The following is an 18,010-nucleotide window of genomic DNA, read 5'->3' as shown; positions in this document are numbered from 1 at the left end:
CCCCCCCCCCCCCCCCCCCAACATTGGGTATAACATTATAGGTGTTACTAATTAGCATATCTATCAAAGATTCCCCAATGAGAGGCTCAAGTGAGCCTCCCTTCCCCAAGGAACCTTCCCCTGGATGGTTCTATCTTGGTTTACAGAATGTGTTCTGGAGAGGACCTTGGGGTCTGGGGCACACTGATCCCTAGCTACGAAGCTTCTAAAATGTTTAGTCTCTTAGCTTGACAAACAAGTCCAAGAATGTAGGCAAAAAGCACTAGGAATACAGAAGTTGTAAAAGGTATAACAGGGGTATAAAAGAAAAGGCAAAAATCTTCATGGCATCAGTACAACATTTTTTCCATTCTCTTTTAGTGTGCCCTTTGAAATAATTCCTCCCTTTATTTTGGTGATGCCTTAAGTTTTAACTTTTATATTTTTCAAATCCTGTACTGCCTAGTGTGTAACTCTAGCAGGCTAATTTTTGTAGCCTGTTAACTACTGTTCTCATGCTAGTTAGACATTACAAGACACTCCAGCCATTTTGCTCTCCCAGAATACCTAGATTGTCCCAGGCCCCAGTATATGCACACTAAGGCCTCTGAAGAGGAGGGCAAACTTGGGATAGTTACATTGTTAACTGGGGCTGTAATTGGAGAATTGATCCTGATATGCAAATGGACCAAACTTATAAAAGTGTGAAGAACTTGTGACCCAGGGTCCATTTTTGGTGTAGCCTTTTGACTCCCTGGGGTGTACCTTGAAGGCCCTTCAAATAAATACCAACCTTTATTCCCTTATTCTTGTCTAGTCTCTGTTTTTAGGTGGCCACCCTAGGCATCATTAGAATTAGGAAAACATAAAAATCTCGGGCTTCATTGCAAAAAACCCCAAAAGTAGGTTCTGCAGACTGTTAACGTCTATGCAGATTAGGCTATTAGATGTGGTACCAGCTGTCACCAGGTTCAGTAAACCCAAGTAGTGTTTAATAAGAAGTGAGCATACACAAACATGAATGTTAAAGTACTGATAAAGTTGCCAGCTTGATCATATTAAGGATGGTCATCTTTGTGGAGGGATCCTTGGAAGAACTGGATTCTTCAGGTCTCTTTAGATCAGTCATTGCATATTTTTCTCTTCTTTGAAGCAGTTTATTGAAAACATTGTGGTGTCATCCAGACAAAAGTAGCCCACTGCGCTGTCTCACCTGGACTGGTCTGGCATGCTCGGCAGGCAGGGCAAGGCTTTGCACCCAAGTGACTTGCTCTTGCAATGCTCTTTCAGCTTTATCAGATATGTGGCAATGTGAAACTACTGCCCAGTTACCTCCTTGCTATTTAACTGAGCTGAGGCATTGAGCATCCAAAAGGCCTGGCCTGAGGCAGTGTTTACAGGTGATACCTGAGGAGCACAAAGTCCTGCAGACTGTGCTTGTATGTGATTCCAAGGCGTGGCTGCTTCTCTAAAATGGCCTTTTTTCTCTAATAAATGTCATATCTGTAGTTGTGAATCACTGTCCATATTTCACACGTCAGGCCCGTGTTGCACATCTTGCATGTGAAATCCATTTGCCAAGGTGTGTCTTCTGTGAACCCATCTGTGCCCAACTCAGAGGGTGGGAGTCAGTAAGATCACTGAGCTCTTCAGTGTGAGCCCTAAAATCACAGCCTTTCCTTCTGCAGACCATTGGCCAGCAGTGTGTCAGGTGCTGTGGCTGGTCTGTAGGTGTCTGTAGGTAGGGACTTTTATTGACAAGGATGAGGGTGGGGGGACATCCTCACACCACAGCTCCTGCGGGACTCCGTGTTTTTCCAGACCCAGACGACAGCAGGCTCCCTCCACGCAAATCCAGCCCTGCTGACAGACGATGCTGTTGCCAGCTGGCATGGTTTTATTATGACTTTATTACTAATCAGGGCTTGTCAGTTTTTTATTGCTCAGCCTGTCTTGTTCTCAGCAGTGGAGCTGCCAGAGCCCCCGGTGGGATGAGGGGTCTAGCATTTTCTGTACCTCTTTTTCCACAGTCATTCGCCATCTCCTGGGGAGAGTAAAACCTGCCCAGAGCCTCTAGCTCCACGGGTGAGAGGACGTGGCAGCATCTCTGAGGAAGTGACCTGTGAGGAGGAGCAGCAAAAACCCCAGGACAGTTGTGAGTCGTGGCAGGACAAGGAGGGAAGTGGATTTGAGTTTTACCTGGAGGAGGAGAGTGAGCAGGCGCAGGTAGCCTGGAGGAAGAAGAAACTTGGCTGGTACTGGGGGGACAGCTGGAGGGTGTGCAGGGAAGGTTTGTATTTTCTCAACAGCCTCACAGTTCTTCTTGACTTACCTTCCAAGCAGATGTTGACAGCAGAAGGACACAGTAACACAGGCGAGGAAACGTGACCCTGATGGATGGTTGGGAACCTACAGGTCTGTGTCCATTGGAGGAAAGGGCTCAGTGACCAGCAGGCTGAGCGTGGTGTGCTTTAATGCCAGCTCTGAGGTCCCAGCTTGTGCTGCTTCTGCTGGTGCAGAGCCTGAGAAAGGTGGCCTGGGTCTTTGCTGGAGTCCAACTGCAAATAAGCTGTCACATAAATGATCCGGACAATACCCACTGGGGAAATGCTGGCGGGCAGACAGCACTTCCAAAGACATTTTTTAATGTCTTGGCAACCAAGTGTATCAAAATCCAGCAGCAAACAACCTCACTGAGCATGCTGGAAAATCCTGTTCTCTGACTTCTCACTGCCTTGTTCCTACTAAAGAGGGTATGAAATGCTGACAGCACTGGTGGTAATGCACAGGAGGAAGTGACCACACAGCACTGAGGCAGAAGAATAAAGGTCTCTCAGAGGTGACTGTGCAAGGAGAGGTGGAGTGTGTGCCAGGCAGGCAATGCCTTCCCTCCTACCTCCTCTACCCAGAGGAGGCACTGACACTGTCCAAAACTGGTGCTTTCTGTGGCCCGTGGGTGTTCTTTTGCCTAGACTCCCACCACTGACTTAGCTGTGAATTCAGTGGGAGTTAGACCAAATTAGAGCATGTTGGAAAATCCTTTTCAAAATACAGAGTCTGCCGTCGTGGGGACGCTGCATGGATGCCTTCCAGAGCAGCTCCTAGACCAAGCAGGATCGTCACTGAGTGCTCGTGAGAGTGACAGACTCCACCCATGGGACACAAATGGAAGGAAAAGTGGGAGGAGTGTGGGCACCTGAGTGCTGACCCGTTAAGGGGAGAGCCTTGGACACGAGTCTGGGAGGCGATCCCACCTCCTCACAACTTCCCTCTGGAACAAAATCCATCATAAACTTGGTGGCTCCAGAAAATCCATTTGTTGCTGGCTTGGAGCCAGTCCAATCAAGAAACGCTCCTTTGCAATCCTAGTAGCAGCATGAAATGCTCACTCCGGTTTTGCTCATAAGCTATTTTTGATCAGCTGCAGATAATTGTGGTGACTGTTCAGTGGCAGCCTCTTTACACACTTAGCCATATTTGCACATAGCAAAGAGTATTGGACCACAAATGAGAATATTTCCTTATTACATTCCAGTATCTCTGATTTGCTCTCATCCAAGCGCAGAAGCAAATCCAGCACATGTGGTTTAAAAATTAATTGTCTATCGGGGAGCAGAAGCAAGCAGATTATGGAAATCCTGCTTGCATTATCTTTAGAGAAGTGGCTGTGGACAACCAGTAGTTTCCAAGCAAGGGGTTTGGTTTTTAACTGATTGGTAATCAGACATGGCAAAATCCATCAGCAAATAGCCTGAATTAGTGTACTGGAAAATTAACTAATAGCTGGAGGTATGCTCCTCTCTGAAATTATTCTTTCTGTGATTTGACAGCTCTAGTAATCCAGTTGCTGTGAGTTTAATTTCATGATTATCTTTCTGTGAGGATGTGTTTTAATGCTTGTTTTAGCTTGCTGCCTTCTAATGAAGATTTTTTTATTTTAAAAAAAATGAAGGTGCTTTGTAAACTAGATTGATTTCATGGCAAGGAAAGCCAAGGTGAGGTGCTCCTTGTGCCACGTGCTGCAAGCAGGGGTGGCCAAGGGTGGTCTCCACAGGAAAACATCCCACCACAGCCCCATGGCAGGTGCAGGCACTGCTCCTGCAGAGGGAAGGGGACTCTGGGAAGATGCTGCAGCATAACCTGTTTTTCAAGCTTTTTTAGGCCCTGTTACTTTTCATTTTGCAATGCTGCTTCTTAGCTCTCTGTAGTTTCTGACAGTGTGTGTGGAGGGTGTGTGTGTGTGCACTCATCTGCCTTCCTGCATGAGAAAATCTGTATAAAATCCCTTTTCAAAGTGCCCAAATGAACATAATGACTAAATGGTGAATAATCCACTAAATGAGACATTTCAGGAATCATTTTATGATACGAGAAGTGAAAATCTGAACAAACACATGCTAAATTGAAGAACTTTCCATGAGGGTGGGGGTTTGCCAGAAAGACTATAGTTAGTTGCAAATCTGCATTTCTCTGTGATTACAAATCAAGGCAGAGATATCCCTTAATTTGCAAAGGGGAAGAAAAAAGCACTGGTGTAAACCAGCACCCCTAACAGAGCTGCTCTGTGCTAGACACTTGGAGGATGGCTCTGCTTGGGTAGAATCTCCTGCCTGGCAATGATGGGGTGGCTGTGCACTGGGACATGAGACCATGGATCTGTCAAATCCGATAGAGGTCAGCTGTGAAAACAACCCCCTGAAAAATGAAGGCAGTCCAACTATATGCAATACAGGCAGAAGCAGAAGTCTTTGCATCCTGCTTTAAATGTTTTCAAACCTGGGAAAATCTTAAGGCTGGAAATCCTGTGAAGTCTAAGCAAGACAACTGAGACAGCCACCTTATGGAGATTATTTTTCTTTAAGGCACAGTGGTCACACTTCCAGCCTTTTTTGCCTGTTTTCCAGATTCCAGTGTCTGAAGTATATTCCTGATAATTACCATAGAAAGAGCCATGGTGATAGTGGTTCCTTTGTATTCCCTTGGGAAAAAAAAAACAAAAGCCAAAAAAAAGCCTTTGAAGCAGCGACTGAGTTGTATTTTTTAATTCTTCAATGATTGCCTCAAGTAGGTGAGAGTAAATGTCTGATAACCGGTCTAGAAAAATAACACCATTAAGGGTGTTCTCTCTATAATTCCTAATAGAAATATCCAGGCTTATCTGCTTTCAAAGGATACTCTACTGCCTTGCTATTTAAACAAATGAACAAGCAAACAAAACCCAAACAAACAAACAAAACCGAAAAACCAACCAAACAAACAAAACAGAGGTGTGGAGCTGCTAACCTTTCTTTCCCACTTGGATTCTAATGCCATTATCAGTTATTTGTATGCAATTTTTCTCCTTTCTTCTGGGCTTTGTTTTTTTTCCCCACCCTTTAAGCTTTGCATCTAATCCTACACCATATCAATAAATACACCAAGATGCAGAATCTGGCTGCAGATCTTTACCTTTTGCCTGGCCTTGCCTTGTCCTTCCCTCTCTGGAGTTCTGAGGAGGCAGGGGCAGGGGAAGAAATAAAAGTGTGGATGTGAAAAGAGGCATCTCTGACATTGCTGCTGTTGTGAACTTCTCCCAGAGCTTTTGTGGGGCTGAAGAGAGGCAGTTGCCTTCTTCATGCCTCTGTCAGTATTTTTAAAGGAGGAATCATCCCTGCCTGCAAGTGCTTTAACCCCAGGTGCTGTGGTGTCACTGGAACAAGGGGTTCTGCCCCTCTGCTCTCATCCTGGTTGATAATAACATGCCAGTATAGGTGCTAGAATATGATGAGAAGACATGAAAGCACTCCCTGAAAATTTCTGTCTTTACTTTTAAGTGACAATCCTTGTGTAATGTTACATAAAATAATTTGATGGAAGGACTCAGTTGTGTTGCTCTCCTCACTGGGCATAGGGTGAACCTCAGGGGCTGGAGTTGAGCCCTGGAGCTGTGCATGGAAGGGTCTTTGTGAGACCACAGAAACCCAAGTTGTTCCTGTCTGGTATTCATCCTCCAGGTCGGTGAACGCTGGCCTGTGGCACTGCTGCCATGGCATGAGGGAGGGGACAGCCCATGGCTTCAGCTGACTGTGTCACCACAAGTGTAGGACAGGGCTGTCCCACCCTGGTTGGTTGTGTGCTCATTCCAAATCCATAAAACACCTAAGATCCTCTTACCTGCCCTAAGATTTTGCCATCAGTTTGTGCTTTGGGTCAGCAAAAGGTGGCTTGACAAGAACTGGCTTTCCTTAGACCTGTCTCTGGTCATAGGGCAGAAGTGTGTGTTATTATTGCTTTTCCACAAATATCTTCCTTCGTTAGACTGCTGGAAGATGCTCTGTCACTTTGCCTCCCTAGAGCTGAAGGAGAGAGAAGAGTCAGCTGCAGGAGTTTTGCACTTTATTACCCAGGAAGGACACTTGTAATTTAATTGAGTTACTGCCTATTAAAAGACTCCTAAAGGTACTGACCATGTTTTCAGCAGTTTTTTTTCCAGGAACCAACTATGTAATTAAAAAATTATTTAACCATGTTAGCCAGATGTTGCCAAAACAGGACAGATTTTTTCTGTTGAAGTTCATATCCTATAGGAATATTTCCACTGCACTTAATATAGGGGACGTCTGACTGTGTTTCCTGATCTCTTTGCCATGAGATCAAAATGATGTCAGGGCTGATATTCCTTTCTTCTGCCAAACTGTTGTCAATTAAAATAGGCAAAAACATCTTACAATAAAGCAGTCTTTTTGAGAGGGAAATGTAGATTAAGGTTACTTTCTTTGCCCCATCCTGACCATGCCCAGAGAAGAGGACAGTGCCCAACACTTCATGGATGGCCCCAGAGACAGACCTTGTTGCTGCTGCTATTTTTCTGGGAGGCAGCCAGATGGTAACGGTGAGTAATAAAAACCCCGAAAGAGAGAGTTCAGCATGGGATTAATGATTCCCTCCAGGAAAGTGCCAGTCAAAGGTATCCAAAATTCAGCCACAACAGAAGCAGCCCAGCACACATTGACCTAGCAGCCCTCTCTCCATGTGCCTTCGTTTATTTTTGAGCTGGTCATAGCTGGAAACCCCTGCCTGTGGCTCTTAGAAAGCAGCGGTGAGGGAGGAGATCCATCACTGCAGTCTGCATAGCTGTGCCTGGTTCTGCATAAAGAGACAGACCAATATATCTGGAACTGGTCACACAAAATACATCTTTCTAATGCAGAACAGCCTGTAATTCTGCTGGGAAACTCCTTCTGAAGCAGAAAAATGAGTGTTCTCCCAGAGGCCTGGTACACAAGTGGATGTGGGGAAGCAAGAGGATGCTGTCATGCTCATCCTTCAGAAAAGCAGGAAGCCTGAAACCAAAGTGCACCTTTTATAGCTGGTAGTAGGCAATATTGCCATTTTATAGCAGGGGTGGAAGGATATTCTCATATTTTTGCATGCATATCAAATGGTTTATTCAGTTATTCTTAGGATAACTTGCTTCTTTTGCTCTCATGTTGCAATTTGCTTTTTAGATCAGTTAATGCCAGAGCTATAAAGCGCGAAAGAATGAAACCATAAGCCAGTTTAATCGAGCATAGCAAGTTAAACTGCTGTATCACAAATAAATAAACTAGCTATAAACCATTGCAAAAGAAAAAAACCCTATTTACTTTTAGTCTATTAGAAACAGAAATGGGACAGTTCTTAGTGAAAGGCTTCTGAAGGAAAACTTACTTTGAAATGCTGTGTTTGCCTATTAAAGGAAAATTAATGTAAAATCAGGCAAAATAGCTTATTTTTATCTCTTCTCTCTTGTCCACTTCCTCTGCTTTTTTTTCCTCTGCTCCTCCACTTCCTTTCCCTACAGAGAAAAAAACCCTTCCTTATTGTCTGTTCCCTTCATGATTCAGGCATTTAATAAAGGGAACTAAAGTTTTTCATTTTCAACCCCTCTCCTCCGTGAAAGGAGGAGGACTGAGAAGAATAAAATACTTACGTTTTAAAGGCAGTTAAATGCCTGGTCAAAAGTCTTCCTAAAGGGTATTTTTTGTGGAAAATAGAAACTTCTGGGCCAGTTTCAGCAGTGAAAGGGCAGTTTGGAGGGGGCACATTTGATTTCTCAGCATCTCGATGGATTTGGCAGATGACAGCTATTGAGGGGGAGCAGAAACATCAGTCATGTCTGAGGAAGGGGCTGGGAGGCTGCTGCTCATGGAAAGAGTGATGCAGACAGGCACCAAACACACAGCTGAGTTGATCTCAGTAAACACAGAGTTGTTGGATGACAAAAGGTGTAGAATGGGGCTCAACAACTTATTGGACAGAGGGAAAAATCCCAGAGAACAGTTGCCTCCAAGAAAAGATTGCAGAATCTCTTCTTTTGGGCCACTTTACTGCCAGAGGGATTCAAAGAGCTTCCCCCACCAGTCCAAATCCTACATGTGGAATGAGAGCCACCCCTTAATTACTAAGCAAGATTCTCCTTTTTCTGGGGCACGCAGCAGCTGCTGGCATGGGATGAGGCCAAATTTCCAGCCGTGCTGTGGCAGCCACCGAGCATCACATCATTGCTCCCCTCTTCCATTACAAGTGTGCTCATTTGCTCTCCTATTTACAAGCTTTGTTTTCAGGATCCAAATGGCAAAGGATGGAGGAGTCCCTGGGAGTGTTTAGCCACTGCCAAGCTCCCCATTGTCATTTCTATTTGTCTGGTAATTCCCAAGAACAAGCACTTTACATAATAAATCCCTTTTTTTTTTTTTTTCCCTGAGGCCCCTGAAGTGCTTCAGAAATGCCAGTTAGCTGATCTGCACAGATATTCTGTAAGGTTCTGGGCTGAGGTAGTTTTCTTCACAGTAGCTCATGCATGTTATGTCCATGTTAGGTTTTGGCAACCCATTGAAGAAGGGTTGTTGTACCTCCTTCTCCCTTTACCTTTCATCCAAGTACACTGAATTTCTAAGCTACCCCAGTGTGAACACCTGCCTTCTACTCACTGAGTTATTCTTGGGCTTTCCACCTCTGAACCTCCTTAGAGGATTTCACCACAGAATAAAATTATACAACACACATTCCCCATACATGTATATACTTTTATTATACCCTACCATGACAGAATTGTTTCCTGACACAGCCTGTTGAGTTGCTCTGTGCTAGAGCTTTGCAGCAGGGGGGGACAGAGCTATTCCATGGGACAAACTGCACCATTGCTCTGTTTTTATTGGATATTTTATCAAAATTTTCTTCTGCTTGGTTCCATTCCATTTGCTCCCGTGGTATTCCTGTTTTGCAGTTGTCCAGTTTATCTTTAATGCTACTTTTACAAGCCTTTTGTTTTTCCCTGGGCCAAGCCCAACACATTTAGCTAGCCTAACTCTTCTTAATCAACCAGCCCCTTTCTCCAACATGTTGTTGCTGTGATGTCATTGATAGTTCACAATCAGCTTCACCCTTCAGCTGAGACATAAGAGGTGAGCAGCTATGTGCTCTCAGGATAGTGAAGATGAAGTGGAAATATTAAATTACATCACGGGGCAAGAATCACTCTGAACATGTGACAGAACGGTCATTAATGATGTTTCAACACAGACCCCAGGGAAGGAACACCACACTGAATATTTGTGTACCCATGGGAGGGGTACTTGTGTGGTTGTTTGTCCACAACTTGGGACGTGAGCTGGTGGGGAGAGTGGGATCTGCACAGATATGGCCAAGAAGTTCAAATCCTCAATGTGTTACTCTCTCCTGCTAGCCAATGGAGAAGGAGTGACTGGGACTTAAAAAGAAAGGAAAAAAGGTATTTCAGGGGCATGTGTTTTTTTAATTCTCTGATTGAATATTTAATTAAGAAATTAAAACTAATTTAGCTGGAAATGGGATTTTGAAGTGAATTGCTATAAGACCACTTAACGCTTTACAATGGATTAATATTTTATTCATTTCTATTCCAGATTTCTTTAGTTTTGTTAGTGCAACAGAAAAATAAATCTCTTCTGTAGAGAGAAATCACCCTGGCAGTGAGGTTGAAATGTGCCTGGAATCACAATCCCCTATTATAGCTGAGCTAACCCTGGTACTTTATCAAATTTCTCATACAAATAGATATTTTCTCCAATATCTGTTTGGAGGCACAAAGCATGCTTCTGTGCTGATTTACAGCATTAGCAGAGGCAAAGGTGAAAGGGCTGCAGACATAGCCAAAGCCAACTCTACCTGTTTGATCTTGTTTTCTCTGGTGCTCAGCCTCTGAAATGAAAAAGGTATAATAAAAGGCCTTTCTCAAAACCTATTCATTCTCAAGGGCTTAGGCACTGAGTGCTGTCCAGTTCCTTTCCTAATTTTCAGTAAAATAGTGAAAAAAACCATCCAAGTACATCTGTTTCCTTAGCTTGTAAACAGATGAACTTAAAGGCCTTCCAAAAGGTGTAAGTTGGAGTTGCTACTTCGGAATTTTTTGAGATTTTCTCAGCTAACATCAGAAACTGTTTACATTCAGCTCACCTCTTATTGGTTTGTAGGTTTCTAATTTCCACTTGAATATAACTTGAATAACAGCGAGAGGCACTGCTGGCAGTCAACAAATGATGTTTGCTTCCTCTCACTGCAGGACTACCTCTCCATCTCCAAAAGGACTCCCTTTTGAGTGGATTTAGGCAGGGACATGTGCTAAAGCTCAGCTCTGGATGCCTCAAACACTTCACTCCCATGCTATGGAACCCTTCCAGCTTGTTGGCGTACACTCAGATGTAATCCAGGGAAATCACTGCCACAGCCAAAGGCATATTTCCACGATGATGTCTTATGCCTGAACGAGGACAATCCTTTGGAGTGCTCTCTGAATCTGCTGTCTTATAGAACTGAGTATTTATAAATGTGCCATGGAAATAATATCTCAGTTTGGCTCCCTTCTCTGACTCACTTCTGCTAAGAAATGGCTGGGAAGGGGGAATGAAATGTTTGCGTGCTGACAAATACCACCACAGTCTAAGAAACTCCAACCTGGGAGCCCCAGGCTTTTCTCCCCCTAAATTCTCAGGATCTCCTCACTGCTGTAATGACTGGTAGGGATCTCAGGCACTTGTGGTCAGCGTGGCAGTCCTTCTGTGAATCCTGACAGCCATCCAGATGACCCCATTCCTAATCTAGAAAATGGGGTGAACAGGACACTGAATCCATGGCATGCCCTTTATGCAGTTTGTGTGTGACCAAATGTGGATTTTTAAAATTTATTTATTTATTTATGCTTGTGTTTTACCATATGCATACATATGTGTGTATGAATACTTCAGACTGATATTTTATATCTAAAATCAAGGTCAATTTTTTTTATTCCTGAATAATAATTGTGAAAGCAGTGAAATTTTGGAACAGGTGGAATGTGTTGTGCTATAGAGGTTCAAAGAGAGGCAATGATTTTCAACTTGGTAGGAAAGCAAGAGTTTTTTAACTTCAGTTTTAGAGTTGTACCTAGCTGTTCTTTTCCCTGCCTGCCTTCACACTGAGTCTGTGGTTGCCTGAGGCATAGAAGAAAGTCTGAGTATCAGAAACCTGTGCTGCAGGATGAGGAGGATCCTTTGATGGAGACATCAAGATATAATGCCTTCTTCTTTTGTGATTCTGTTGAAAACTGATTTTTTTTTTTTTTTTACATCCTGAGAGTTTCACATTTAAATTTTCCCCATAAAAATCACCAATTGCTTCAAAATCAAACTAGCCAAGACCCTTTATTAGAAATAACAGAGTTCATCAGAAAGCTGCAAGTTATTGGAGAGAACAATGTACTCACCAAAGCAGGTTTAAAACCAAAAACTCCTAAATCTTCAAGGTCAGGGAATGCTATTTTTAGAAGGCTTGCTCAGTTAACACACTGGCTTTTGCACACAAACTACAGAAAACTGTCACCATCACATCAGCATTTTTCTGTAGAATGGACTCTGGCCTTTTCCATGGCAAAACTCTGGAAGAGATTGGTTTTCATGAGTTTTGAAATTAAACTTGCTGACTTCTCAGTGTGAAATTATATTTTTATTTAAAAATGGAACGATTCTTACTGGCATTTAAAAGGTCTCTAAATTAGTTATCCTGTCATAAAATTAAACAGGTGTTTTTCTAGCAGAAAGAAATGGTGCAGGTTGACTGGAAATTCTTTTTTTTATTGTTGAAATATTTTATACAGCTTTTTTGGTGAAACCAAGCAACCCTGCGTATAGAAAACCTAGATCTGGCCACTAAGTTGCAATAATAGTTATAATAATAATAATACACAAACAGCTTTCCTTGCCCATGTGTGTTCCTATCTGATCCCTGCTCATGTAAAACCAGCTTTTCAGTGGTGATCACTAATTACATCCTCACCTGAGGCTCAGGTATCTGGATTTGCAGATACACTGAGCACAACTGGAATCAAGCTTGTCTGCGTGTATATTAATTTCTGGATTTGTTCACTGGCCAGAGGCTATTTATTTTAAAATAGTACAGTACCATTGGCAATAATGTCACAGAGGCCCTATGTGAAAAGCTAACTGCTCTGGTTTCAGAAGAAATGAGAGCAGCAGGCAGGAAACAGAGATGGGGCAGAGGCAGCAGAAGGAGGAGAGCTGTCCATGAGGGGTGTCCTGTGTGCAGAGGCCTTCAGAGGTACCCTGTGGAAAACCTGCCTGTGATCAGATGTTCAAAAATGTGTCTTCATGTATGTGTGTAATGGAAATTAATTCAGATCCCCCTCTATGCCTTCAATTTTACACATTCCTGCTGCTGGCTGCCTGCTGCTCTGACTTTGATATGCTCTGACTTCTAGTATGTTTGTGTGTGTTATCTGAAGTTGTGGGAAAGAAAATCAAACTCTTTCCTTGGTGCAACCTTCATGTGATGCTGACTGGGACCAGCGTCGGGCTGCCACAGAGAGCTCTGGGGCTGATGACATCATGGTGATGAAGGGTAGTTGCGCTCTCTGGGAAGCAAACCCAGTGAGAGTGAGCCTGGGACTGACACTCCCAGCCCTTGTGCTGGGGGGAATCCTGGCCCAGTGTGCCTCAGTCTTCCCCAGCTGTTGGACTCCTCTCTGCCTCCCGCACATCCTTGTTTTGGTTCTTCTCTATCTTCATAGAATCACAGAATCAGCTGCGATGGGAGGGACCCACAGGGATCATTGAGTCCAGCTCCTGGCCCTGCCCAGGACACCCCAACAATCCCACCCTGTGCATCCCTGAGAGTGTTGTCCAAACGCTCCTGGAGCTCTGGCAGCCTTGGGGCTGTTCCCATTCCCTGGGGAGCCTGTTCAGTGCCCCAGCACCCTCTGGGGGAAGAACCTTTCCCTGATACCCAGCCTCACCCTCCCTGACACAGCTCCAGCTGTTCCCTTGGGTCCTGTCCCTGGTCACACAAAGATCAGAGCTCAAAGCTGCCCCTCAGCTTCCTTCATGAGGATGTTGAAGAGCACAGTGAGCTCTGGCCTCAGTCTCCTCTTCTCCAACTGAGCAAACCAAGTGCCCTCAGCTGCTCCTCACATGGCCTCCCCTCCAGGCCCTTCCCCTTCCGTGGCCTCCTTTGGTTGCTCTCTAACACTTCAGTGTCTTTTTATGTTGTGGTGCCCAAAGCTGCTCCCAGAACTTGAGGCGAGGCCGCCCCAGCATGGAGCAGAGCGGGACAATCACCTTCCCACAGACTGTCTCATTCTTATCTAACCCAACCCAGTCTCCAGATCCCAAACTTCAGATTCGGGATGTACACAGCCTGGCTGTCCTCCGCCAACAGGCGTGAAGCCTTCCCGAGGTGGGAACACACTTGGTGGCACCAAGCAGATGGTGAGTTTGTTGGCAGTTCAGCCCCGGCAACTCCGCGAGACAAAACGAGGCAGAGGCTTTGGTGATTTTTCAGTTCTCATGTCGTAACTCTTCTGCTGATGGCAAAAACAACATGGGATCATGAAGAAGCACCTACTGCCCTCTTCAAGCTGCCACACTCACACAGAAAGTAGCAGCTTTTCCAAAAGATTAGCGGAGAAAAACACATTTCCCGTTCACAAGCCCACGTTTTCTGAAGCAAGTAAATTATCCTGTCGGAAGGTTTTAATCTGAAAAAACATAATCTCCTGTAAGGAAGACATCTAGAATCCATCTAGATGGCTAAAGCAAGGCATGGTTCTGAAAGCAACCACAAGCAGGGCTCTGTGCAGGTAATACTGAGGAATTTCAATAATTGTTGGTATTATCAGCCCTGCCTCCAAAAGAGTTGAATACATAACATGAGATTACAGAACAGCACTGTTATTCAGCTGCTGCTGAGACATGGGGAGAGACTGCTGTTATTATGCATTTGAATTATGGGGCAGGAAGATTAATGATGTGCAAATTACCTTCATTCTACTACAAGTAATTTTTGCTTTCATTAGCCACTATCATCCCCCAATGCCAACATTGCCTTACATTTCTGATGTTCAAATGGTATATTAAATACCAAATTATATATCAACTCATCTAATTTTCCATGCTGAAAGGCATTGAATACAGAGAAAGTTTTTGCTTCTGTGAACCTCTGCTGCCCCTTTGTCAACTATTGCTATGAGAAACCATTCACAACATGCAGTTTGCTTTAAATTGCAGAGCTTTGGGACTATCTAGTATTCTTTAGCTTTTCAATTCGAGACAAAGTATTAGCTCAGTCTGCAGGTTGCTCTGCCTTCTTGGTAATTCTCACCTTATCATCATCAAATTATCTTTTTCTGTTTGCTGCATTCCTTATGGCAAAGGGATTTTTTTCCTGGGGGATTGTTGAGGACATTTACTGCTTTGACTGTGACAGTTCAGTATTCTTCTGCCAGGCACTTTTCACCTGTAATGCAACTAAGAAGTGCCAGCAGTTACCTCCTTCACTCTCTGGTTGTATTGTCTGTAGCAAACATATTTTCTCATTAATCTCACTGTTAAACCATTTTTTTTTTTCTTTTAATATCGTGGCTGATAATGTGGGTCCACCTATACAATGTTTGCAAATTCCTTTGGTTTTGATTCTAACTTTTCTTTGTAAAGAAGTATCTTGCTCTTTGAAAATAATAATTAATTTCACTGGGACTACATAGGCATAAGGACAACTCAACCCAGTTGAGGTTAGCAGCACCTGCTTCCTCATGCTGTTAGTTTGGAAACAAATAAAAAGAGTTAGCTGATGCATATCCTGATCTCACAAGAGAAAAGAATGCTTCAGATGTTCGTGTGTTTTCCTGAGCTCTGATACTTTCTCCTGAGTGTTTTTCTACCCTGCGGCCAGAATTGCCTGGACGCTGGCAGTGGGTGAGCTCCTCTTAGCACCAGCTTGCTTTGGATGCTGCACACCTGCTGCACAACATTTCTCCTCACCTCTGGAGCTGACAGGATTCCATGATGGATCTTTAGATCCTTTGCCTCTGCTCCCTCTGATCCAGCATCTTTCACACAAGAACAGTGTGCAGCTGCTCGGCCCCCGGCTGGGTTTGTGCCTTCACTCCTTGTCCCTGCCTGCCCTCCTTTGGTGTCAGGAGCTGCTGGGCTCAGGGATGGGGCTGCCCCTCCCCAGAATAAATAACACCCCAGGGAGCACAGGGACGTGGAACAACGTGTGTGCTCTGTCCCCCAGCCCTCCCTTGGACTGGGATACTGCACTGGCTTGGTGGGGTTTAAAATGTCAGAGTTGCAGCACAGATCAGAGTGTGTACACATCAGAGCTTGGGAATTCTGGCAGGACTCAAAGCATTAAGATGCTGAGTTAAAATGTGCCAGCTCATCTGTAATTCGAGGTAATGACTTTTAAAAGGGTCTGACCAAATTTAAAGGCCTCCTTCAACCCAGCTCTCTGTGGGTAGTGCAGCTTTTAAACGGCTCTGACTTATCTAAAAGCCACACTTCTTAGGGGCAACAAAGAAGAATAATATCTCCTGGTACTTCTTTTATGCATTAGACATAAGACTATCATTAAGGCAGGATAGTATTAGCTCGGGGAAATATGGAATGTATTTCAGGCAATTTTTTAATGAAAATGGTTTTAGGCTGTGAGCAATTGAGGAGAATCTACCTGAAACACTGAATCAGAAGTGATAGTGAAGTTAATACTTTTTGTTAAAAAAAATTACCTGGATTTTAACTTTATGGAACATAAAAATTATATTTTATTGCCCTTGCTATAGTAAGTTCTGTACTAGAATTTTGCTAAATGATCTGCTAAAGAAGGAAATATTTTCCATTCAAGATATACTGCTGCCAGAAGTTTTAGAAATATGCATCCACCAATATTTATGCCCTCATGGGGGTAGTTTGGTTATAGCTGCCAATTTAGAATTTCATTTACAACGTGCTGTGATGATCTGAACTACCTTTTGTTTCTCAGTGTATGTTTTACTTAAAGAATGGTTTGCTGCAGCTGTTTGTATGGTAAGGAAGTGTGCGGGTGATGGCTGAAAATGTGTGTAACCTCTGAATTCAAGAGTAAAGAACATAATATCTTTAGTAAAAACATCTTGAAGCTGCTTGCAAAAACCCAAAGAATTAAAACTCACAACATGCACGTTTCCTTTAGTCACCTGCTGGACAAATGTTTTTCCCTCTGGATTTCACCTGAGGCTGGATGTGAGCATTGTCATACTGCCTATTAATCTGAGGTAAGCAGCAGCTGGCTGCCAGTCAGGAGATAAAATTCAGTACTTGTAGAATTTAATTTCTGTTGCTTCTTTAAGTTCAGTCTGGCATCTGCACAGTGTTTGAAATTCCTACAGGCTGCATGGTGATACATGACATTCCCTTCATCAGTGGATGTCGTGTTGTCAGAGTTGTGTCTTCTCGTGTCAGTAATGGAAACTCATTTTTGTTATTGCTGCTGCTTGCTTTGGGCCCTGTGGGACCAAACCAATTAAAGAAACTGAGTTGCATGATGTATTTATGAGTTTTAGTTGCAACCTAATTATGAGTGGATATAGGGTAGATTTAGTTTTGTGAGTAGTACAATCTCTAAAAGGAAATTGAGTGGGCATCAGATCACAACCTTTATCCAGCAGGGCCGATACACAAAACCCAAACTATTGGGCAGGCTAGAAAGAAAACAGATTGTGCTGGTCAGAGACAGGGTTGCTATTTTGGAAGATGTTGGGATGGACCCGGTCCAGTATGTTGGTGTTTCTAAAATCACTTTTAAAATGTGTCCAGTAAAGAAAAATCCAGAGTGAACCTGGGCAGCCAGACCTGAGGGCTTCCTAAGAGAAAGTGATGATTTTTTAGTATACAGATTCCTGAGAGGGGAAACAATAGATAGCACCTGGTGCCAGTTGGGTTAGCAGGATGTAAAGGCCGAAACTTGTCACTTCAGCAGCCCTCTGGAGAAGCCAAGCAGCTTCCCTCAAATTAGGGTAAATTAGTGAGATAATGTTTTTCTGTAATGTTTGAATTAGCTTTGGTATGTATGTCAGTGTTCCTGTCAGCTTCAGAAGGAACAGGATCAGTGCTTATGGAAGTATTTTTGGCAGTTGCTTTGTCAAGTTATGTTTTGTTTACTTCTAATCTGTGATTTTATTTCTACTTAGACCACTGGAATCCCATGCTATTTGTATAAGTAAGCATGACAGAGTATACTCTTAGCAGACTTGATACCTGCTGAATTAATAAATCAAGGAGGGAAAAACAGAGCAATAATTGGAAACAATCCTATATGAAAGACCAGTGAGAGCACCAGCCTGAAACCTGGCCTGGAGCCTTTACACCATCCTGCCTGGGTCAGAGCTGGAGGTTTATGGATGCACAAACATGTGAAAAAAACCCTCTAATTTGCCACAGGGGAGGGCTTGATTTTGACCAGAATGTTCTTCCTTGGGTGAAGTAACGGGGATATTCTGCACAAGAGGGTGAAATGGCCACGGGTTTGGAGCAGAGCCTCCTGTTAAGGATTTGCTCCCTTCTGTGGAGCTCTGGGTGCTCCCAGGGGTTGTGTCTGTGGTTCCTCCTCAGAAGTGTAAGAAGACTCTGACCTGTATCTCATGGCTTCTACACAACTGGTGCTTTAATCTCGTGCAAATCTGCACTAATGAATATATCTGCACTCCCCCCAATGCTATACATTC

Source organism: Corvus kubaryi, unplaced genomic scaffold (genome assembly GCF_017639235.1).
Source record: "Corvus kubaryi isolate FWS band 111438036 unplaced genomic scaffold, C.kubaryi_AGA036_p1.0 74, whole genome shotgun sequence".
NCBI classification, from domain to species: domain Eukaryota; kingdom Metazoa; phylum Chordata; class Aves; order Passeriformes; family Corvidae; genus Corvus; species Corvus kubaryi.
The sequence above is the reverse complement of the archived record's forward strand: the minus strand, read 5'-3'. Positions refer to the sequence as shown.